This window comes from Stomoxys calcitrans, chromosome 1 (assembly GCF_963082655.1).
Source record: "Stomoxys calcitrans chromosome 1, idStoCalc2.1, whole genome shotgun sequence".
Lineage (NCBI taxonomy): Eukaryota > Metazoa > Arthropoda > Insecta > Diptera > Muscidae > Stomoxys > Stomoxys calcitrans.
Genome location: NC_081552.1, coordinates 201,615,404 through 201,640,352, shown reverse-complemented (window position 1 = coordinate 201,640,352; position 24,949 = coordinate 201,615,404). Strand labels below are relative to the sequence as shown.

Sequence of the window (24,949 nt, the reverse complement as noted above, 5' to 3'; positions counted from 1 at the left end):
GCATATATATTCGGGATCCTCTCGATATTCGGATTCGTTGTTACCATGTCCGTCCGTCTGTCGAAATCACGATTGCGTTCGAACGCGTAAAGCTAGCAGGTTGAAATTTTGCACAGATCTTCTTTTTTTTTTGTCCATAATCAGGTTAAGTTCGAAGATGGACTATAACGGACTATATCTTGCTATAGCCCCCATATAGACCGATCCGTTCATTTAAGGTCTAAGGCCTATTAAAGACACATATATTATCCGATTTTGTTGAAATTTGGGACAGTGAGTTGCGTTAGGCCCTTCGACATCCTTCTTCACTTTGGCCCAGATCGGTCCAGATTTGGATATAGCTGCCATATGGACCGATTTCTCGATTTAAGGTCTTGGGCCCGTAAAAGACACATTTATTATCCGATTTTGCTGAAATTTGGGACAGTGAGTTGCGTTAGGCCCTTCGACATCCTTCTACAATTTGGCCCAGATCGGTCGTGATTTGGATATAGCTGCCATATAGACCGATCTCTCGATTTAAGGTCTTGGGCCCGTTAAAGGCGCATTTATTTTCCGATTTTACAAAAATTTAGGACAGTGAGTTATGTTATGCCCATCGACATCCCTCTTCAACTTGGCTTAGATCAGTCCAGAGATATCCCAGGGAATTGTTAAGCGGACTAGCATGCGAGACTAGGATTTACCCTACACATTCCAAAGATTCTGGAATCTGTGGTTATGCCTCTAGCAACATGTAAGCTAGGTTTTCATGACCAGGCCCTAAGTACGAAGAATGAAAGATGGTCACAAAGAGGGGGGGGGGGGGGGGGTTGGGGCTGTGAGCATTCCAAAACTATGTGGCCTAATCTAGACTTGAAGAGGTCCACCGCCTTGCTGTCATTGGCTAGAACAGACGTCTCAGTCATTGTGTCCGTCATGACAGGTCACTGTCTAATCGGGAAACATGCTGACAGTCTAAAGATTGCCAGCAACGATTTTTGCAGAAGCTGTGAGGACATCGAAGAAGAAGAGACTAGACCGAAGGAGTTCCACTTTAGGTTATCATTTGTTTGAGAACCTGTCTGATTTAGCTGATGTGAACGATCGGGGCGATCTGGATGGTTCAACGATGGAAATGGGATGGCATCTTCCTTCTTCTGTTCCATAGACGCATTGTGATGGACGAAAACGTCTATGTGAGTCTGATTTGACCATTTAAAGCTAACCTAACCTAAGCTCCTACTTTAAACTTTCTGATTTCCTTTTTAAAGAATTTCAAATGGTTGTAGTGTTTTCCCTCACTGAATTACTATAGCTGCGATGTTTTTCTTCTTCTGTTGTTTTTGTTTAACCAACTCTACTCCCTTTGAAGATTTTGGTTCCATGCGAACATTTTGTTAAGAGCATTCCACTAGTAGAACAAGCAAACAATGGCTAAATTAGAGTGGTATACACATCAACTAAAATGTTTATGCCATAGTTTATTGTAAATGTTGGCAAGTTTTACTTGAGTTTGATGTGCAAGTTTTCTAAACTTCTTCTTCTTCTTCTACATCAAGCAGGCTAAGCCAATAGCTTTAGCCATCACCTCAAACTTCTACATTAAGATTTTCTCTTTTTTCAAAAGAAACTCTGAAGTATTCAGCTCAGAAAAACATTGAAGTTAATGCACAAAGAGAATTGCCAGCCAGTATGTGTGTCTATGTGTATGTGTTGACGTTGTATTATGTTTGAATAATACGAGTATGTGTTAAAAGTCTCATTCGAACACATATGCAAACGTGGCAGCGTGAATGTCATTGTTCATTGCTCAGCATGAAACAGCCTTTTTCCGGGCTCAAACACAATGTCTGAAGGGAAAAATGGGGGAGGGTAAAGTGCAAGGACTGAAATGGGAAAAGAGGAGAGAAAGGGAAAATGCTTGAAATAATCTGATGTGGTTTATCACAAGTATTTAAAATTAAATTTTAATTTAATTGCTGACATTTATTCAATTTGTTTTTTTCTTTTTCTTTTTTATTGCAGGTAAGAGGATTTTCTAAACTCACAGAATTCAGATAGGCAATTACAGGTAAATTTCGTTGGAATTGCACATGTTCAACAAAATATACTTTTTTGAAATCATGAGAAAAATAAGTCAAACACCATTTGATGCACAGTGGGATAGACAAAATAACAAATTGAAACAAGTAAAAGCATGCCAACTTCGTTTGGGCCGAATCTTGTATATCCTCCACCATGAACCGCATTTGTCAAGTTTTTTCCATGATTAATAGAAAGATGCTTAATAGTCTCCTCTTCATCCTCCTCGAGGCAACTCCTACAGAAGTCATTGTGCGGTATCCCCATGCGGCCTACAGCACATTGTCCAGTTATGACCCCTGTCAAAGTACTCATCGACCTCTTATCCAACGCCAGCAGCTCCTTAGTCCTCTTCCGGTCGATGACCGGCCATAGCGCCTACGCAATCCGGCAACCATGCGCCGAGTCTCACCTCGCCACCGACGCCGCCATGGCCATCCCCCCAACTATGTTCAGTAGCTCGACAAATGGCACATAGGCAAGACCGATGACTGGTCCGCCTGGCGCAGACGAACCCCTCCTGGAGCACTCGTCGGCCCTCTCATTTCCTGTAATCCCCTTTTGCCCAGGAACCCAAGTCAGCGTCACATCGTGGGCCTAGAGCCAATGCAGGGATTCCAAACAGTCCGCCACGCATCTCGATCTCACCATCCTTGACCTCAAGGCCTTAAGCGCCATAAATTTTGAGTTCCGAGGGCGGTAAGACCCTTGCCAGAATTTCTCTTGCGGCTACTGCAATGGCACAGACATCTGCCTGAAAGACCGTACACTCGTCCGGCAGCCTCAGAGATATACTGATATTGAGTGTATCAGAGTAGACCCCCAACCCAATCCCTTGACTCCATCTTGGAGCCATCTGTGTAGATCGAGGTCTCATCCCCCTCATTGCCCCTCTCAGGAAATCGTATCGCGAATGCCCTCACTCCATTCGGTGTCAGGTAGTTGGAGATCCTCCTCAGTCTACCCTCCGTATCCATAACACCCAGAATCAGCATGCCGAGCTCTCTCAGCCTAAGAGCGACCCTGGCGGCGCAGTTCCAAATATAGGCGTTAATGGGCTGGATTGGCTCCAGGCCTGTCTGCGATGCGAATCTTAGCGCCCCTGTGATACCGACACAGGCCAGTCTCTGGACCATCTCGAACACCTTCGCACGCGTACTCTTCCCTACGGCGTTCCACCATATCAATGCTCCATAGGCCAGTACTGGTCTCACGATGGACGTATACATCCAATAAATCATCTTGGGAGTCACCCCCCACTTCTTACCGAACATCCTTCTGGAGGAGTAAAGAGCGCACAGTGCCTTACGGCTTCTTTCCTCGATGTTCCTCTTCCAGGACAGTTTCTAATCGAGGACTATGCCTAGGTACTTCGCCTCCTTTGACAGCTGCAGGGTGACCCCGTCCCAGGATGGGAGTCTGAACTCCAGTATCTTATATCAACCCGTCTTCCTTGGGTTGGTCCTCAACCCATTTCTGGTAGAACATCATGACAACCTCCTCAGTGACCCTTCCATGATCTCGCTGATCGTCGACAGAAACTTGCCTCGCAGCATGACGTCGCCGGCATAAGCGATAATCCTCGTGCCGTTCCAACCGAGATTTATCAGGATTTCATTAAACACAAGGTTCCACATTATCGGTGAGAACACTCCTCCTTGGCGTGTTCCTTCTGACCACACAATCTCCCTGGTTTGCATTAATAATCCAGACATTAAGCATATTATTTGTCCATTGGGAGATTAAGGGATGAATCCCTGTGCAGTCCTGTGCGGCGACTATCGCCCCAATCTCAACATTATTGAAAGCCCCCTCAATGTCCAAGAAGGCCTCCAAAGTGTTAGCCTTCTGTCGGAGAGGCGTCTCGACCTTCTGAACCACCTCGTGGAGGACAGTGTCCACCGACTTGCCTTTGAGGTATGCGCGTTGTGCCCCATTGAAGTTCTCCGGCTTCAGTCCCTCTATCACCTTCAGGTCAATCAGTCTTGCCAGTGTTTTCAGCAAAAATGATGACAAACTAATGGGCCCTATAATCCTACGTCGTACTATGGTTTATTCTTCCCGCCTTGGGTATAAAAACCACCTTGACTTCCCTCCATGCCCTCGGTATGTAGGACCATGCCAGGCTCGCCCTGAAGATCAGCTCAAGCCATGACAGGGTGACTCCAAGGGACTCCTGCAGCAGTGCCGTGATAATTCCGTCAGGACCGGACGACTTAAATGGAAACGGAAAGTGAGGACCGCCCACGCTATCTTCTCCTCGTCCACGATTTCCCTGATGAGGTCATCCGTTAAAGCCACAGATGAAGTTGTTGTGCAAATTTTCATTGGATAAGAATTGTTTCCTCTAGAGGCTCAAGGAGTATAATCGGGAGATTGGTTTATATGGAAGCTATATCAGGTTGTGAACAAAATTAGACCATACTTATCACAGTTATTGGAAAACAAACCACTTCACGCGAAATTTCAGTCAAATCGGGTAATATTTGCGCCATCTAGCGGTTCAAAAAATGAAGATCCGAGATTCGTTTAAATGGGAGTTATATCAGGCTATGAACTGAGTTAGACAATACTTGGCAGTTATTGATGGTCATACTAAAAAACACTTCCTGCGAAATTTCAACCAAATTAGATAATAATTGCGCCCTCTAGCGGCTCAAGAAGTTAGGATCCCAAATCGGTTAAAATGGGAGCTATATCATGTTGTGAACTGATTTAGAATTTATGTCGCACTCTATGTTCTTATGGCTGCATTGAGTTTCCCATCACTGAACTGCCTGATGTTGCAATATTAGGATCTTTGCATATCCTAGTCTTCCGAATGCTGAGAAAGCCGGTGATGGTATCATCGTCGGGTCCCTGTTTGTAAGGCTGTATTAAGTCTCTCGTCCCCGCACTGTCTGCAGTTTTAATATTAGGATCTTTGCTTATCCTAGTCTTCCCAATATTAAGAAAGTCGGTGATGGTCTCATTGTTGCCACCCTGTTGTCCATGCTGTATTGAGTCACCTGGCATTGCACGGCCTGATGTCTCTATATGAGGATCCTTGCCTATCCTAGTCTTTTTGGTAGCTATATCCAAATATAGACCGATCTGATCCATATACGACACGGATGTCGAAAAGCCTTACATAAGTCACTGTGTCAAATTTCAGCGAAATCAAGTTATAAATGCTCATTTTATGGGACCAAGAATTTAAATCAAGAGATCGGTCTATATGACAGCTATATACAAATCTGAACCGATCTGGGCCAAGTTGGAGGGGGATGTCAAAGGGCCTAACACAACTCACTGTCCCAAATTTCGGCGAGATCGGACAATAAAAGCGCCTTTTATGGGCCCAAGACCTTAAATCGAGAGATCGGTCTATATGGCAGCTATATCCAAATCTGGACCGATCTGGGCCAAATTGAAGAAGGACGTCGAAGGCCTTAATACAACCCACTGTCCCAAATTTTGACAAAATCGGACAATAAATGCTCCTTTTATGGGCCCAACACCTTAAATCGAGAGATCGACCTATATGGCGGCTATATCAAAATCTGAACCGATCTTGGCCAAATTTAAGGAGGATGTCGAAGGCCCTAACACAACTCCCTGTCCCAAATTTCGGCAACATATGACAATAAATGCGCCTTTAATGGGTCCAAAACCTTAAATCTAGAGTTCGGTCTATATGGCAGCTATATCCAAATCTGAACCGATCTGAGCCTAATTGAAGAAGGATGTCGAAGGGCCTATCAAAACTCACTGTCCCAAATTTCAGCAAAATCGGTTAATAAATGTGGTTTTTATGGACCTAAGGCTTTTAATCGGCGGATCGGTCTATATGGCAGCTTTATCCAAATCTGAACCGATCTGTGCTAAGCTGAAGAAGGATGACGAGGGGCCTAACGCAACTCACTGTCCTCACTCACTCACTCAGTTTAGGCAAAATCGGACAATAAATGCGCCTTTTATGGGCCCAAGACCTTAAATCGGCCTATCGGTCTATATGTCAGCTATATCCAAATCTGGACCGATCTGGGCCTAATTGAAGAAGGATGTCGAAGGGTCTACCAAAATCCACTGTCCCAAATATCAGCAAAATCGGATAATAAATGTGGCTTTTATGGGCCCAAACCTTATATCGAGAGGTCGGTATATATGGCAGCTATATTTAAATCTGGACCGATGTGGGCCAAATTTAAGGAGGATGTCGAGGGGCCTAACGGAACTCACTGTTCCAAATTTAGGCGCAATCGGACAATAAATGCGCCTTTTATGGGCCCACGTCCTTAAAGCGGCCTATCGGTCTATATCACAGCTATATCCAAATCTGAACCGATCTGAGCCAAATTGAAGAAGGATGTCGAAGGGCCTATCAAAATTCACTGTCCCAAATTTCAGCAAAATCGGATAATAAATGTGGCTTTTTTTTGGGCTTTCTTGGTCGGAAATGTTTATTTCGATTTCTTGAAAACGGAATGTCTAAATGAATATAAGGGCACGCATGGTGGTGGGAATAAAAATTTCATGGTACTGCAGTGCGTATGATATATGCGAAATATACCACTCGTTAACCATACGCACCCAATGCCCTCTAAAACAGATTTTTAACTTTTGCAAAATGTGTTGTGGTGGTATTGTATTTTGGCTTACAACTATTTTCCGTTCTCATCAAATACTTGAAAAGCTTTTGCTCTCGAACGAATTAAATTAAATTGCCAACATTTTAGCCATCACGTTTGGTACATGTTGCAATGCCCAACTTGTAGATAAGTGAATTGAGACTAAAGTGGATAATTTAAATCAAATTTTCAACCAATCCCCCTCTCGTTATCTACTTAAAGCCTGTTATCCATATCAATATACAAAAAAAACAAAACAGCTACGTGGTTTATTTGGTGCTTGGAAAATATATAATAACCGTGAAATAAACACACATGATGTTAACCACAAATGGTGTTATGGCGTTAGGGGCTTAAATTTGCGGTCAATAAACTTTTTCGATTATTTATGGTCAAATTATGCGAAAACACAATCATGGGGATATGTGAATATTAGGCAGCTTATACACCAGCGTGTGTGTGTGTGTAAGAGTGTATGTGTAATTTTGTATGCTTAAAAGTTGTATGAAATAGGGCTTTGGAGTACCAAGTCATTGTTGGAAATATCCCAAAGGGGCGGCCAAAATAATTCATAATGTGTACTTGAGATAATACTGGGGAAACAGTGATTGTTTAACAAACCTCTGATATGGGGTTATTGATGCTGAAACTAAAAAAAATCGAATTTTCTATGGTTTTCGGTTGTGTTTTCGTTCCTGGTATAGAAATTTAACCTTAAATGACAAGGATTACAAAAAAAACGTTGGTCGTAATTGATTGCTGATTTATGAAGGCTAAACAATGAGCAAATGCGAAATTTATTGGCAACATAGGTGACTTGCATCATTTTGTTACAAATATTTGAGTATTTTTGGTATGTGATGATTAGAGTCCGGATTTTTATGCAAATTCAAAATTTTTTTTATCAATTATTTTCGAAATGGCGTGTAGTTAGTAACAAAATCAAACTTTGTAAAGAACTAATGGCTTGAGAACTGTGCTTCTGCATGCATTCATACATGCTACTAACACATATCCCAAATAATTGATGGCAAAATTTAGATTTGGCATTCAAATCCGGACTCTAGTGATGACTTTGATAATTGCGATATAAATAAATTTTCCTATAAACATTTCATCAAAAGCCTTCATACCTTATACCTTCTTTTAATTGCTGACTAGCTGACCCGGGCCCGCTCCGATGCGCCTTCTTTCACTTTATATGGAAGAAAATTTTTCTTGGAATATTTATTTTCGACAATTAAAGAGCTTTTAGAGAACTACCATGCTACGAAAATAGTATATCGCTTGACCAACAGTTTAACAATATAAGTGCCTTTATCTACGAATTTAAGTTTGGATGTAAGGTGTACTCCATTCTTAAAAGGCTTCATTTCAGCCCGATATTGTCATGATGTCTGATTTAGGGGTGTTTTCGGGAATGAGGTGGTCGCCCAGCCACTTAGCCCTGAAAAAATATCAGCTTCGTGCTCTTCTCTCAAATACCATTTATTTACAGGATGAGGCGTTCCCCAAACACATGATCCCAACATAGGTTATCACATTCGTTTTCTATTCTCAAATACCTCTCCCTTTCGACCATGCCAATATGTGGCATGGTCGAAATTTTTTTCCCTTTGAGGGGTGTTTTGGGAAAGGGGTGATGCCCTAAATACATGGTCCTACATTTGGATATCAAATTCGTACTCTACTCCCAAATACTTTTATTTGAACCCCATGTTGCGATGGTCACTAACAAATTGCTGTTTGGGGGGTATTTTAGGAGAGGGGTAGACCCCCAGAAAATTGGTCCCAAAAATGGCAATCAATTCTTGCTCTACCCCCCAATTTCTTTTATTTAAGCCCCACATTGACATGGTCGGTAAATATGCCCTATTTAAGGGTGTTTTGGGGATTGGGGTGATCCCCCCCAAACACTAAACCCAGAAAATATATCAGCAACGTGACCTATTCTCATATAACTATAAATCATTTGTTTGAACCCCATATTGTCATTGGCCTCAAAATTGGATATCAAATTCGTTTTCTAATCTCTTTTAAACTCTTTATTGCAAAAGTCAGCAAAAATGTCCGGTTTGGGGTATTGGCCCTAAAAACTATGAATATCGAGCTCCACTCTCTTTTAGACCCAAATTGTCTTGGTGAGCAAATACGTCGTATTTGGGGGTTGTTATGGTGGTGGAACGTCCCCTAGACAGTTGGTCCCTAATGTTGATATCAGATACGTGGTCTACTCCCACTTACCTTTAGTTTGAACCCCATATTTCCATAGTCGACAAACATGACCGGCTGGGGCGGTGTTTTGGGGGATGCGCGGCCACTCAGTGAGTTGGCCTTGAAAATATCGGATTCGTGTTCCACTTTAAAAACCCTCTTATTTGGACATCATATTGCAATAGTCAGCAAACACTTCCTATTTGGGTGGTCTTGTGGGTGTGGGGTGTCCCCATAGGCACTTTTCCCGAATATTAATATCAAATTCGTGCTTTACTCCCAAAGACCTTTTATTTGAGACCCATATTGCTATGGTCGTAAATTTGTCCCCTTTGGTGGATGTTTTTGGTAAGAGGCGGCCACTTGGTCCCACATTTGGATATCAGATTCGTATTCTACATTCAAATACCTTTTATTTGAGCCCCATATTCCCATGGTCAGTAAATAAGTCCTGTTTGGGGGGTGTTTTGAGGAAAGGGTGCACCCCCAGAAACTTGCTTCCACATTTGGATACCAAATGCGTATTCTACTCGCAAATACCTATCATTTGAGTCCCATATGGCCAAGCTCGGTAAATATGTCCGATTAAGGGGTGTTTTGGGGTTTGGGTTGGTCCCCCTAGCACTTGGTCCGACAATTGGATAGCAGAAATGTTTTCTACTCTTAAATACCTTTCGTTTGAGTCCCATATTGCTATGGTCATAAATTTGTCCCCTTGGGAGATGTTTTTGGGGAGAGGCGGCCCCCCAAACGTATGGTCTCATATTTGGATATCAGATTCTAATTCTACACTTAAATACCTTTTATTTAAGTCCCATATTCCCATGGTCAGTAAATAAGTCCTGTTTGGGGGTGTTTTGGGAAAGAAGTGAACCCCCCGAAACGTGGTCCCACATTTGGATATCAGATTCGTATTCTACTCGCAAATACCTTTCATTAAATCCCATATGGCCAAGGTCGGTAAACATATCCGATTTAGGGGTGTTTTGGGGTTTGGGGTGGTCCCCCTAGCACTTGGTCCGACAATTGGATATCAGATACATTTTCTTATCCTAAATACCTTTCATTTGAGTCGTGATTGGTCTAAATATATGTTTGGTAAGTTTTAAGGTGGGGCAGCCCCCCTAGGTACCCCATCCAAAATTTAGACACCAAATTTTTTTTTTTCAGGGTACTATATGAGAGCACACAAAATTTCGCCTAAATCGCACCACCCATCTCCTAGATCTGGCGTTTCTGAAAATTAGGGTAAGGGGGAGGGTCCGCCCCCCCTTCAGATATCAAAATGCACCATCAGTGAAAATTTCAAGAAAATCGGTTCAGCCGTTTCTGAGTCTATAAGGAACACACAAACAAGCCTACAAACAAACACAAATTGATTTTTATATATAAGATAGGGTCTTAGACCAATATTGCCTGGTGTAACAAACTGAATGACAAAGTTAATATATCCCCTTTCTGTGGGGGAGGGTATACAAAGTGACTCACCTCTCTTGTTCGTATCCGCGCTGCTTCGAAGATCGTGGTATGCATGCCTCTTGGTTTCGCGCCATCTGAACAACTCCCCAAACCATACATATGTCGAGTTGTCCTCTTTAAACAAGTCGTTTTAACTATATTCCAAATCGGCCCATAACTTGATATAGGTGACATATAACAATCACATGACAGCCGGTTGTACGCCCCAGATTGACCCGATGGAGTCCTTCATATCCAAGGGCTGCCGCCTCAATGTACGTGTTCGTCTTTTTTTCGCCTTTAGAGAGGCACATTCCGGAGTGCCTTCTACGCACGCTTTTGGCCAGCGCCGGGATTGAATAGAAACCCGGAACCTTGTTCTCCTCTGTTTGGCAGAACCGGAAATGTACCCACATGGGGTGGGTCCGATCTTGTTCTGGCTTGACGTCACTAGGGGGCTATATAGTCACACTGAATATGTTGCAAGGTGGTGTGCAAAAATAGACAACAGTGGGTCACAAGCGTCGTTGTCGTCACGCTTTGCGTCCTCGTGGTCTCACTATGTGACTATGTGATCCCTGCGACCACTCCCGTAGGGCAATATACGCAACACCCCAGCTGCAAAAGTGCCGGAAAGGCACTGGCCCGGGTATTTTTCTTGCAAATGAATTGCAATGTTCTGTGAGACTAGATCGATGAGATAGTGAATTTTATGAGTCGGAAGAGCGTATTGGTTGCAGCGATCCAGGAGAAAAAACCTGACCCAATCTCATCGCAGCCGGTTGTGCGTACCGGATTGAAAAGTCGGAGTCCTCCATCGGGTAGGGCTGCCGTCTCGGTGTACAACACACTACTACAACCACAACAACAACGCTGACCAACACCTGCAGCCTGCACAGTTTACACGCATACAATGTGCTACGTAAAGATGGCCTAAGCAATGGAGGTGGGGATTGGCCTTCGTGACAAAACATTCCGTGCAGTATACAGCCATCATGTCTGTATCTGACGTTAGTGACCCCCACATGGGGTGTATGAGGATAGCAGTCAAGTCCAATGCAGAGATACGAGCTATGCAATGTCTACATACCACCGATTGGCAGTTGTGTCCCAATTAAGGGCCAACTTAACGAACCAGACATAATTGGGCTACTGTCTGGCTATAATCGTCTGGTACTAGGTGATGCGCATTTCACGTTTCATAGCATATTCCCCTAGGTAACGACCAGCAGGGCATAGCTTTGGAAGAGTAGATTGAAGACTCCACATTGTGCGCGGTAAATGAGGATGCGCCCACTAGGATTACGAGGAGGTGCAGCAGCTCGCCAGACATTTCCATTGCATCCCCTGATCTCTTCAATGACGTATTCTGGCAAACCATCGACCGACCAATCGATTTCATAACATCTGAGCGCCGGACGTTTATCAATCAGAAGTAGGTCGATTGGTTCGCCTTCCAAAGAGTACAACAATCGTCGCTTCAGTGAACTGACACCCCCCAAAATGTGCTCATTACCTAGAGGAAATTCCGAGACATCATTAACGCAGCAGCGGCTCGCTTTATACCAGCCAGTAGAATACCCCAGGTACGGCCCAATTTGCCTGTGCAGTACTCGCGGACGAAAGTGATGGGATACGTTGCACGGTCCATACTTACCCCAGAATCAGAGAGCTGAATATGGAAATAAACAGAGAAGTCAAAGCATATTTGTGACTGGAATACTTTGAGCAGTGTCCATTGTTAAGTCATTTTCGAACCCCGGTAGATGGTATGACAGGACATCAGTCACTTTTGGCGACGTAACTGTGACTGATCCGAAGAGATGCGCCAGGTTGTTACACCGTCCATTTTTTGGTGCATCGCGAGAGTGACAGGGCTTGGAGGAGAGCCATTCGCAATATCCTTGGCCTCCGAGGCGAAGGACAGCCATCAAAATTTACCGCGGAAGAAGTTGCGAAAGTCATCCCGCCTACTCATTCAAGGCGTTGGGCGACGAAGGAATCTCTACACTGATGCTGAAGAATCTGAATCTACCTACAGTCGAATAACTAACGACTGACCTTAACCTGTCTTTCAACACTCTTTTAGCACCCGATGTCTGGAAGATGGGCAGAGTGATATCGCTGCTGAAGCCAGGAAAGGATTCGAGAAAGGGGGAGGCTTGAGGGACTACTTCTTGCTGGCCTCGCTGGTTGGGGAACTTCCATTTGCCGAGCATCAACATGGATTTCGAAGACTGCATAGCACAACAACTGTTTTGCATGCCATTACCGCACGCATTTGCAGTGAATTCAATCAGCCCAGGATGGTCCTCGTGGCACTGGACCCATCGAAGGCATTCAACACGGTCAGCCATGTCAAATTATTGGAGGACATCGCGTCCCTCCAGGCAGCCCTGAGACGCCGCATCGCAAATTATCTGTTTGGTCGCCAGTCATTTGTGAAACTTAGGGATAAACACCCTTAACACCTCTTAAGCCGGTCATTTTTGCCGACTATGGAAATATTGGGCTCAAATTAAAGGTATTTGGGAGTAGATCACGTATCTGATATCAACATTAGGGACCAACTGTCTCGGGGACATCCCACCATCATAACAACCCCCAAATAGGACGTATTTGCTTACCAAGATAATTTGGGTCTTAAAGAGAGTGGAACTATGGTTGCCCAAAAAGTAATTGCGGATTTTTTAAAAGAAAGTAAATGCATTTTTAATAAAACTTAGAATGAACTTTAATCAAATATACTTTTTTAACACTTTTTTTCTAAAGCAAGCGAAAAGTAACAGCTGATAACTGACAGAAGAAAGAATGCAATTACAGAGTCAGAAGCTGTGAAAAAAATTTGTCAACGCCGACTATATGAAAAATCCGCAATTACTTTTTGGGCAACCCAATAAATCGATTCACCGTAGAGGGAAACAGAGAGTTCCCCAACGCGGGTTGATATCTCCGACACTATTTAACCTCTATCTATCTATTCTCCATTCCACCTCCTTCAGAAGGCACAGAGATCGTATCATATGCGGACGATTGTACGATCATGGCATCAGGCGCTCCACCCATTGATGACATCTGCGATAGATTGAACGTCTACCTCAACGAACAACGAACGATCTGAAGATATCTGTCACCAAATCTTCAGCCAAATTTGTTCACTACAAATACGCGTGAGGTGAATAATGAGCTGTGTTTGATGGTCGTTGGAGAAATGATTGCGATCATCAAGTGTACCAAAATACTCGCCGTCGTTGCTCTTAGTGCTCTTACATTTTCTCAAATTAAGTTATGCAGAGCCAGTGTGGTCTCGTCAGCTCTGTGGCACGCAGTGGAGTAGTATTCACATCTGACAGAATGCCTCTTTTTGAACTGCTACAGGCTATTCTCCTCAGTTCTTATGTGGACCATCTCCATCAGAAGACAAAGGTCTTACTCGTGCGAAGACATAACCACATGCTGACTTAGCAATTTCTTCGGGGCTTTTTATTGCAGAAATTAACCAAATCATCATCTTGTGGATAGGCATCCACCACCCAGAAGCCTTAAGGTAGATCTACATGAGCGTGAGGTTCAGCGTTACAAGAGGGGACGTATAGATTAATCAGCATATCAATGTGGTCCTTGGAAAACGACCGCCTCCCGTTGCACCTGAATAAATTGAGCTGCCCCGGCAAACCAGGCTAGTTCAAGCTCAAATACGATCCGGCAGATGCAGCCGTCTCTACTCTCACAGAGCAAGAATTGATGCTGATGTGCAGAATCTATGTCCCAATTGTGACCAGGGAGCACACGACACACGTCACCTGTTTAACTACCCAGCCAGACCCACTTGACGCATCCCCCCTTTGTCTCAGAGTTTCCGGATCCGGTTGTTCAACAGAATCAAGCAGACGAAAGATAAACTACAACAACAACCATATAAACACACACACACACACATTTACTATGCGATTTGGCTGAAATTACGAGCATGTGGTTTTTCTATGACTTCTAACAGCCATGACGGGTACGGTCCATAACGGTCTGTATAACTCCTATATTTTTGAAAAATTTGTTGAAAGAACTTGCCACATGCTATTCATGGTTGAGGGTGTATAAGATTCGTCACGGCCGAACTTAACGCGCTTTTATTTGTTGTTTTTTTTTTTTTTTTTGTCAATTTTCATTCAACTATTTCATGTTTTTCCTTGCCCTCTGCTGTAGCGGTAAAGCTATTCATGCGCAAATGCAACACCATTCGTGTTAATTACACTCATCACTTTTCCGATACAACAGAGAAAAAATGGATGTGCGAAATGGTGTTAAAGTTTAATGAAGCCCGTAATTCAATAGGAGCCAAGAGCAACTTTGCCTTAGCGAGAACAAAAAAAAAAAAAAGAAAAAAAGAAACGAACCAAGTTTTCATGACTCGCTTGTAACATCATTTGTTAGAGTTATGGTGCTCGATTGCATTTTGAGGTGATGGGGAAAATTTTAATTATCGTTCATCACACGTTGAACAGCATTCAATAAAATCTCATGGCTTTAAGGACATTTGGCAGCACTTCAATATATCACTTACATGTGCTACAGACAAAACAAACAGATGTCGCTTGGTCCTTTAACCGTTCTTCCTCTTCCTCTTCTTCTTCTTCTTCACTGCTTGAGCATTTTGCTATGGTGTATGGGTAGGGGGTTGGGTTGGGTTTGTACGGGACTGGAGTATGAGTAAAGCTGCATAACCATTAAATTAACTTTCTATGGCTAGAACAAATACTCTTGCGCCACACTGCATGCAGATGGAGCAGCATGTAAACAAAGCAAGAAATATCTCACTCCGTCTTAACTCCCTCAAGAAGCCTGGACGTGCTGGTAGAGAAATGGATAATAATAGAAGCACTCACCAACATATCCTGATAACAAACAATCGGGGCGAGAAACCCAAACAGTGGTTTAAAGGAAATCCTGGAGTAGGCAAAGGAAATCATTGAATAGGAAAATGTCATTAGTAGGCGCATCAGATATCAGATATGGTATCGTCTTACCTAGAGCGATACAAATTTTGTTTGCCATACCATACGCAACTTAAATGGGCCAGAGTAGTTTTGATTTCCCAGCAGGTCTTTTTCGTCATTTGATAAGGTCGCACTAGTTACAGCATTCGATGAATATCCTGCAAGCCCGTTGCATAAAAAGGGGAAGCAAGTAGAATGGTGATGTGTGTCGTCGGATCGAATCGGATCTGGAGCGTAGGTTTTGTTGTTTTGCTCCTCAAGAATTTTCCTGCAACTCGTAATAGGTCACTATTTTTGGGAGAAGCCACTAAAGGATAGCTGCGATATAGATAACCAGTGGATCAGCAGATCTAGAGCCCAGGAAAAGGCTTAGAATGGACTCCAAAGACCCAACAGCTGCGGTGGTGCTATCAGGCCGTAGCATGCTGTCTGCTACTGATACCTCGACTAATGGAGCGGCTGCTACAGGCTCCACTAGCCGACAGACGACTGGTCAGCAGGGCCTTTCGACCAAGATACCTGGTTCGAGTCTTAAGGACAACCTATTCTTTCTGCGCATGGCTATAATTTTCCTAATTTTCCAACTTTCCCCTTAAGAGGTTGGACTAATAGAAGACGCATCGCTCTCAGGTTTAAAAAGAGGCTTGGTGCAAATGATCCTAGGACTCTCACTAATGGGGAGAGAGACTCCCTTATGTGGGCTCGGGAATTCGCTGGCTAACCCAAAGACTACACGTCTATATACGGAAACTGCACCGCAACCAGCCAAAGGGCCTGGAGGGCATCCCATGCCTAAAAGAACAAGGGCGAACAATAGTAAGATGGACCTTTACTGCATTTTTAATAAAACTTAGAATGAACTTTAATCAAATGTACTTTTTTTACACTTTTTTTCTAAAGCAAGCTAAAAGTAACAGCTGATAACTGACAAAAGAAAGAATCCAATTACAGAGTCACAAGCTGTGAAAAAATTTGTCAACGCCGACTATATGAAAAATCCGCAATTACTTTTTGGGCAACCCAATAATACCGCTAAGGACAATTTGGTGATGGAGAAGAACAGGGCTGCATACCTAGCAATGATGGGAGTCGGATAGTCAATGGACTGTCATCAGTATACTCCCATGTCCTTAAGCAATTTCTTGGGTCTTCTTCAGTTTGTGACGATGTAGGCTAGTATCGGGGCCTATACAGACTAATTGCCTTCGGGGATCAATGCTCGTGAGATCTGGCCAAGTGCAGCACTAGATTTAGTCAAGAAGGAAGATATTCCTTCTCGACCAATGGCGCCTGCTTGGATACCAAGGATTGCCTCAGATCCTCAAGCCATACATGCAAGACCAAGGGATTTAGTTAAGAAGGAAGATATTCCTTCTCCACCAATGGCGCCTGCTTGGATACTAAGGATTGCCTCAGATCCTCAAGCCATACATGCAAGACCAAGGGAATGTAATCACAATCTTTCAACCACCAACTGGAAGATTGGATGAGGCTGATGGTGAACGAAGACATGCAGTATTCGTACTAAACTCTGGCTGTCTCGCAGACCTCAACAAATCTGAAGGTGTTGTATCCAACGGATTCAACAAGTTGAAACTGAAGATCTATAGAAGCGGTGGGGTTGGGGAATCAGGAGACGACTGGGAGATTGGATGAGGCTGATGGTGAACGTAGACATGCAGTATTCGTACTAAACTCTGGCTGTCTCGCAGACCTCAACAAATCTGAAGGGGTTGTATCCTACGGATTCAACAAGTTGAAACTGAAGGTCTATAGTGTTATATGGTGTTGTAGTCTGGTGGACGGCGCTTCAAAAGTCCACCTACTGCTCAATGCTCAACGGGATCCAAAGGATGGCTTGCTTGTACATTACAGCCGCACTGAGGACGCGACCACTGCCGTGAGATTAAGGGAGATTTCTCTTTGGGCACTGTGTTATTCTTGATACAATGTCCTATGTTCCACTCAGTGCGGATTACACCCTATTCCTGATAGAACCGATTGGAACTACGACGGGGTTGGGGAATCAGGAGACGAGCAGTTGTTGTTGAACGCTTGCCAGGGGAACTGTCGACCACTTCGCTAAGGTCTGGCGGATTGCAGGAGACTGAAAATCCGCCTGCCACCATCGAGACAGGAGAGGATGGCATCGAAACTGGACCCGACAAGCCCAGTGTGGCTGGGTCATCTAGTTGGACTAGGCTCTAGGCCCGCGCGCCAGCGGGAAAGCACAGAACACAAAAAGTACTCCGACAGAAGCAGCTAGTGAATCATCTAAGGAGGAATCATCGTCACCGCATGTGCCCAGTGTCTTGAGAAAGAGTGGTTCCACAGCTTTCTCAGCTGCCCCTGGATGAGTACGGAAGCTTATCATGGCCAGATCTAACGTTTTAGACATAAAATACTATATGGTGTTGTAGTCTGGTGGAAGGCGCTTCAAAAGTCCACCTACTGCTCAATACTCAAACGGATCCAAAGGATGGCTTGCTTGTACATCACAGCCGCACTGAGGACGACACCATCTTCTGCACTGAATTTAATGCTACATCTAATGCCTCTGGACATTGTGGCTAGACAAATTGCTGCGACCACTGCCGTGAGGTTAAGTGAGATTTCTCTTCGGGCATTGTGTTATCATTGATACAATGTCCTTTGTCGCAGGCAGAGTGGATTACACCCCATTCCTGATAGAACCGATTGGAACTACGTAACAGAAGTTACATAGACTTCTATACGGATGGTTCCAAACTAAACGACCAGGTGGGTTTTGGGGTGTGCTCCAAAGATCTAGAAATGGTCACATCGAAAAAGTTACCCGACCGCTGCAGTTACCCCACCGACGTATAATACTATATGGTGTTATAGTCTGGTGGACGGCGCTTCAAAAGTCCACCTACTGCTCAATGCTCAACCGGATCCAAAGGATGGCTTGCTTGCACATTACAGCCGCACTGAGGACGCGACCACAGCCATGAGATTAAGGGAGATTTCTCTTCGGGCACTGTGTTATCCTTGATACAATGTCCTTTGTTCCACTCAGTGCGGATTACACCCTATTCCTGATAGAACCGATTGGAACTACGATATCCCTGGTAACAGAAGTTACATAGACTTCTATACGGATGCTTCCAAACTAAACGACCAGGTGGGTTTTGGGGTGTGCTCCAAAGATCTAGAACTGGTCACATCGAAAAAGTTACCCGACCGCTGCAGTGTGTATCAGGATCAAGATCCTTGCAATTAGGGAAGTGGTGGAATCGCTAAGATATAATGTCATAACGACGATTGGCTTAAATATCTTCTCCCCCAGCCAGGTAGCCATTAAATCCCTGGAAAACATAATTCTGAACACAAAAACCGCCCTCGACTGTCGCATATCTCTCAATGAGATGGCTGAGCATGGCTGTTTAAAATTCACCTCTTCTGGGTGCCAGGCCACAGACATATATCAGGGAATTGTAAAGTGGACGAGCTTGCGAGATTAGGAACTACCCTGCACATTTAAGGGATACTGGAATCTGTGGGTATGCCTCTAGCGACATTTAAGCTAATTTTTTAGGACCAGGCCCGAAGGACAACGAATGGTAGATGGTCACAAAAAGGGGGCTGTGAGCATGCCAAAGCTATGTGTGTTGCGGCGTGCCGCAGTGCTAAACATCTTTGTTGAGAAGTTTTTACATGGCCACATATATCGCCAGCATTAGGAGGAGATAACCTGAAAACTTTTTCTGATGTCCTCGAATTCTCAGGATTCGAACCCATGCGTTCAGAGGCATAGGCGAACATGCTAACCTCAGCGCTACGGAGACCTCATCGGTGGCTGTAGAAAAACTTCTCTAGCAAGTAGTGCCGTTAAGCGGCACGCCGTTCGGACTCGGCTATTAAAAATAGGCCCCTTATCATTGAGCTTAAACTTTAGTCGAACAGCACCCACCCATTGATATATGAGAAGTTTGGCCATGTTCCTTAATGGAATGTTCATGGCTTGCACTTCATAGTTTTACCATTTTGAAAGCAGCACCACAGTGCAGCAGCATCATCACCATCGTCATCTTCCTCACCAGCTCGGCTTAAACACCGAAGGATAGTTTCCTATTTTCGCTATGCACAGAAGGCATTGTGTTCCGATTTCTTTTACGATTTTTGCCATTGTTCTGACGTCTTTTTTTTACCCACTCCCACTATATGCGTTTTGTTGCTTTAGCCAGCAACTCTCATTAAAGTACTTATGTCTGATTTTTATCAGCAGGAAATCGCACCCACACACGTACATCCAAGAAATAAGGCAAATATGAGAGGCACACTCACATTCACATTCACATCCACAGGCAGCCATACAAACTGAAGGAAAGAAATGAGAATCGACCCAGAATCTCATACACCAGACACAGATGGTGATAAAGTTGCATGTGTGGAGAGAAGACTAAGGCATTTTTGCAAATTAAAGAAAACTTAACTATTATCATGGGTGTTGAACCTCAGAACTCAGAACATCGTTTCACACTACCATGACCATGCTTAACTGTTTGCACTATTAAGGAGATGGAGAGAGCGAGAGGGGAGGGAGAGAGGTAGGGACAATAAATGTCTTTAACTATAAGAATAGGTTGTTGTTTAAATGAGTCAATTAGGGTTGCCAAGGCTTGTGGATTGTGACTCATGGTGGAGTATGCCAAAGCAAATGTTGCCAGCATTAGTAAGGCGATAGATTACCCCCGCTAAAAATCTTTCTATTGTTCACGCCGGGATGAACTTGAACATGGCAAACATTTCTCAAAACAATGAATGCTGTTCGATTCAGGTGTAGCCTCAATCTTTGGGAAGAAGTTTTTACATGGCATTAGTAACTCACAAATGTCGGGGAAAACCATCGCTGTGGTGTCTGTTGTCAGGAGTTCAACATCATAAGCGGTCATGCCAATCTTTGGGCTATGGTGGCCTCCAACAACAGAACAGAACTTGATGTGCACAATTTTAGCAATATGGGTGAAGAATTATGAACTCCCAAGGGCAAGCAGGCAAATCAGAAGATGAGAGCTTTGTGGGCAAAAGTTGTGGTAAACCAATAAAAATGGCCGGGCCGAATCTTGGGAACCCACCTTCATGGATTCTGCAAAAAATTTACAAAACCAACTTTAGTTGAAGGGCACAATTTTACTCAACGTACCAAATCTATGCTAAACCTGGCAAAAAATAAAACTTCTAGTAAACGAAAAATGATAAACGAGGGATCGGTTTATATGGGGGCTATATCAGCTTAAATACAGATTTGGACTGTACTTGGCACAGATATTGGAAGTCACAACAGAACACTACGTGCAAAATTTTAGCCAAATCGGACAAAAAACGGTTCTTCAAGGGACTCAAGATGTCAAATCGGGAGATCGGTTTATATGGGGGCTATTTTGTTTCATAGACTGATTTAGACCATACTTTATACATTTGTTGTGTGCTGCCACAACTTACAACAAATGTACTTAGTACGGACAAAAATTGCGGCTTGTAAAGGCTCAAGAACTTAAATCGAAGATGGCTTTATATGGAGGCTATATTCAAATCTGAACCGATATGACTCATATGCAACGACTTACTTCAAAAAGAAGTGCCTGGGCAAAAAATTTAAGCTTTTGACCGCTATCATGATTTCGACCGACGGATGGACGGACAGACATGGCTAAACGCTTTTCTCTTGGGGTCGCAGATCAATATTTTGAGGTGTTACAAGCGGAATGGCAAGATTAAATGCAACTTTTAGGGGGAATAAACTTCAAACCGAGAGATCTTTCTAAATGGCAGCTATATCCAAATATGGATCGATCTGGGCCAAATTGAAGAGAGATGTCAAAGGGTCTAACACTACTCACTGTCCCAAATTTCAACGAAATCGGAGAATAAATGCGTCTTTTATGGGTCCAAGACCTTAAATCGAGAGATCGGTCTAGACCGATTTGCTCCACATCATAAAAAAATGTCGTAGAGCCTAATACAACTCACTGTCCCATATTTCGGCGAAATCCGACAATAAATGCGCCTTTTATGGCCCCAAAACCTTAAATCTAAAGATCGGTCTATATGGCAGCTTTATCCAAATCTGGACCGATCTGAGTCAAATTGAAGAAAAATGTCGAAGGGCCTATTACAACTCACTGTCCCAAATTTCGGCGAAATCCGACAATAAATGCGCCCTTTATGGGCGCAAAACCTTAATTCGAGAGATGGGTTTATATGGCAGCTATATCCAAATCTGGACCGACCTGTGCCATATTAGTGGAATATGTCGAGGGACTTACCTTAACTCACTGTCCTAAAATTTCGTCGAAATCCGACAATAAATGCGCCGTTTATGGGTCCAAAAACTTAAATCGAGAGATCGGTTTATATGGCAGTTATATCCAAATCTGAACCGATCTGTGCCATATTAAAGAAATATCTCGAGGGGCTTTATCTAACTAACTGTCCCAAATTTCGGCAACATCGGAAAATAAATGTGCCGTTTATGCGCCCAAAACCTTAAATCAAGATATCGGTTTATATGGCAGCTATATCTAAATCTCGACCGATCTGTGCCATATTAGTGGAATATGTCGAGGGACTTACCTTAACTCACTGTCTCAAATTTCGGCGACTTCGGACAATAAATGCGCCGTTTACGGGCCCAAAACCTTAAATCAAGAGATCGGTTTATATGGCAGCTATATCTAAATCTGGACCGATCTGTTCTATATTAGAGAAATATGTCGAGGGGCTTTACCTAACTAACTGTCTCAAATTTCGGCGACATGGGACAATAAATGCGCCCTTTATGGGCCCAAAACCTTAAATCGAGAGATCGGTCTATATGGCAGCTATATGCAAATCTTTATCGATCTAGGCCAAATTGCAGTTATATGTCGGGGGGCTTAATTTAACTCACTGTCCCAAATTTTGGCGACATCGGACAATAAATGCCCCTTTTATGGGGCCAAAACCTTGAATCGCGAGATCGGTCTATATGGCAGCTATATTCAAATATGAACCGATCTGTGCCATATTGGAGAAGTATGTCGAGGGGCTTAACTTATTTCACTGTCCTAAAATTTCGGCGACATCGGACAATAAATGTGGCTTTTATGGGCCTAAGACCCTAAATCGAGAGATCGGTCTATATGGCAGCTATATCCAAATCTGAACCAATCTGAGCCAAATTTGAGAAGGATGTCGAAAGTCCTAACACAACTCACTGTGTCAAATTTCAGCACAAACGGATAATAAATGTGGCTTTTATGGGCCTAAGACCCTATATCGGCGGATCGGTCTATATGGGGGCTATATGAAGAAATTGTCCGATATAGCCCATCTTCGAACTTAACCTGCTTATGGACAATAAAAGAATCTGTGCATAGTTTCAGCTCAATATTAATTTATTGACTGTAGCGTGATTTGAATTTGAATGTTGAGCGTCCTAAGACCAACTCCCTTTGGCAAATTTCAGCGAAATCGGGTCTCAAATGCGACTTCTTTCGCCCTTAGACCTTAAATTGGGAGATCGGTCTATATGGGGGCTATATCAAGAAATTGTCCGATTAGAACCAAATTCAATACGGATGTAAAAAGTCAGAACACTACTCACTGTTCCAAATTTCAGTGAAGTCGTTTAAAAAATGAGGATTCTATGTGCCATAGGACCTAAATCGGGAGATCGGTCTATGTGTGGGCTATATAAAGATACAGAACAAACTGAACCATATGCAATACGGATGTCGAAGGGCCCAAGACAACTCACTGTGCCAAATTTCAACGAAAATGGGTAAAAAAGCGGCTTCTATCGGCTTTAGAACTTAAATCGGGAGATCGGTCTATATAGGGGGTGCATCGAGACACTATCCGATTTTAACCTTATTCGACATGGATGTTAAGGTTTCTGCGACACCTCAATTTGTCAAATTTCAGGGAAATTTCGTAAAAAATGCAGTTTCTATGGGCCTTAGACCTCAAATCGACAAATCGGTCTTTACGAGGGGTATATGGAGGCATTGTCCGACTAAGACCATATTCGACACGGATGTCGAGAGTCCTAAGACAACTCAGTGTAGCAAAATTCAGCGAAATCGGGTAATGAATACAACTTCTATGGCCCTTGGACATTAAATCGGTACATCGGTCTTATGGGGGGTAGATCGAGACATCGTCCGATGGTACAGAAGGTCGAGACGTCTCTCCGACAGAAGGAGTACACTTTGGCGGTCACGTATATTGAGGGAACCTTCAATAATGTGGTGATAGGATCGATAGTCGCCGCACTGGACCGCACGCGGATTCACGCCATAATCTACAAGTGGACCAATAATATGTCCTTTTGGCAGTATTATTAATGCGAATCTGGGATATAGTGGGGTCAGAAGGCGGGTGACCAGAGGAACGCCCCAAGGGGGGGGGGGGGGGGGTGTTCTCACCGATTCTATGGAAACAATCACGAGATTAATTAAATCCAGTTGAATCTCGGTGGGGATGGCACGAGGATAACCACTTATGCGGACGACGCCGTTCTGCTGGTTCGAGGCAGGTTTCTGCTCACGATCAGCGAGATCTTGAAAGGGTCACTGAGGAGATGTAGCGATGGGCTACCAGAAATCGATTGAGGATCAATTCAAAGAAGACGGATTTGGTGCTCTTCACTCGTAGATATAAGATACCGGAGTTCAGACTCCCATCCTTGGACGGGATCACCTTGCGGCTGTCGAAGGAGTCGAACTACCTTGGCATAGTTCTCAATTTGAAACTGTCCTGGAAAAGGAATACTCGGCATCCTCTGTGCCGTAAGGCACTATGCGCTTTTAACTCCTGCAGTAGGATGTTTGGTAGGAATTGGGGGGATGATTTATTGGATGTATACGGTCATCGTGAGACCAGTACTGACCTTTGGAGCACTGGTCTGGTGGAAGGCCCTGGAGAAGAGGACTCGTACGAGAGAGTTCGAAAAGGTCCAGAGACTAGCCTGCGTCGGGGTCACAGGGGCACTAAGTTCCGCACCGCAGATAGGCCTGGAAGCGATGCTGGATGTGCAGACAATTGAGGCCTATATTCGGAACTGCACCGCCAAGGTCGCGGTTAGGCTGAGGGAGCTTGGCGTGGTAAAGAAGGATGGTTGCGGCGACAGTTCGATTCTTAGTGTTATAGACGCTGAGGGTAGACTGAGGAGAGTCTACCTGGCACCAGTGCCGAGGGCATTCGCGATTCGTTTTCCTGGGAGGGATGAAGGGACAGCGAATGCTGTTCTTGAGGAGAATGATATCTCGATATACACCGATGGCTCCAAGATTGAGTCAAGGACTGTATTGGAGGTCTACTCTGTCACACTCAATATCGGTATGTTTTTGAGACTGCCGGACGAGTGTACGCTCTTTCAGGCAGAGGTCTGTGCCATTACAGTAGCCGCAAGGGATTTATCGCCCTCAAAGCTCAGGATTTATGCGGACAGAATGGCGCCGCTCAAGGCCTTGACGGTTCTTGAGGAGAATGACCTCGATCTACACCGATGGCTCCAAGATGGGCTTAGGGACTGGATTAGGGGTCTACTCTGATGCCTTAAATATCGGTATGTCTTTGAGACTGCCGAATGAGTGTACGGTT

The 24,949-nt window shown here is 43.9% G+C and overlaps 1 protein-coding gene across 3 annotated transcripts in view; it reads left to right on the top strand.

Moving 5' to 3' along the window:
* LOC106091151 (uncharacterized) overlaps positions 1 to 24,949 on the top strand; it is a 613,012-nt gene that overhangs the window by 246,169 nt on the left and 341,894 nt on the right. Inside the window, exon 3 of one of the 3 annotated variants that reach the window (XM_059361084.1) lies at positions 2,008 to 2,053. The exons of the other annotated variants lie outside the window; for them this stretch is intronic. The gene's annotated coding sequence lies outside the window, so the exon portion shown is untranslated. The remainder of the gene's footprint in view (positions 1 to 2,007; positions 2,054 to 24,949) is intronic. 3 annotated transcript variants of the gene reach the window in all.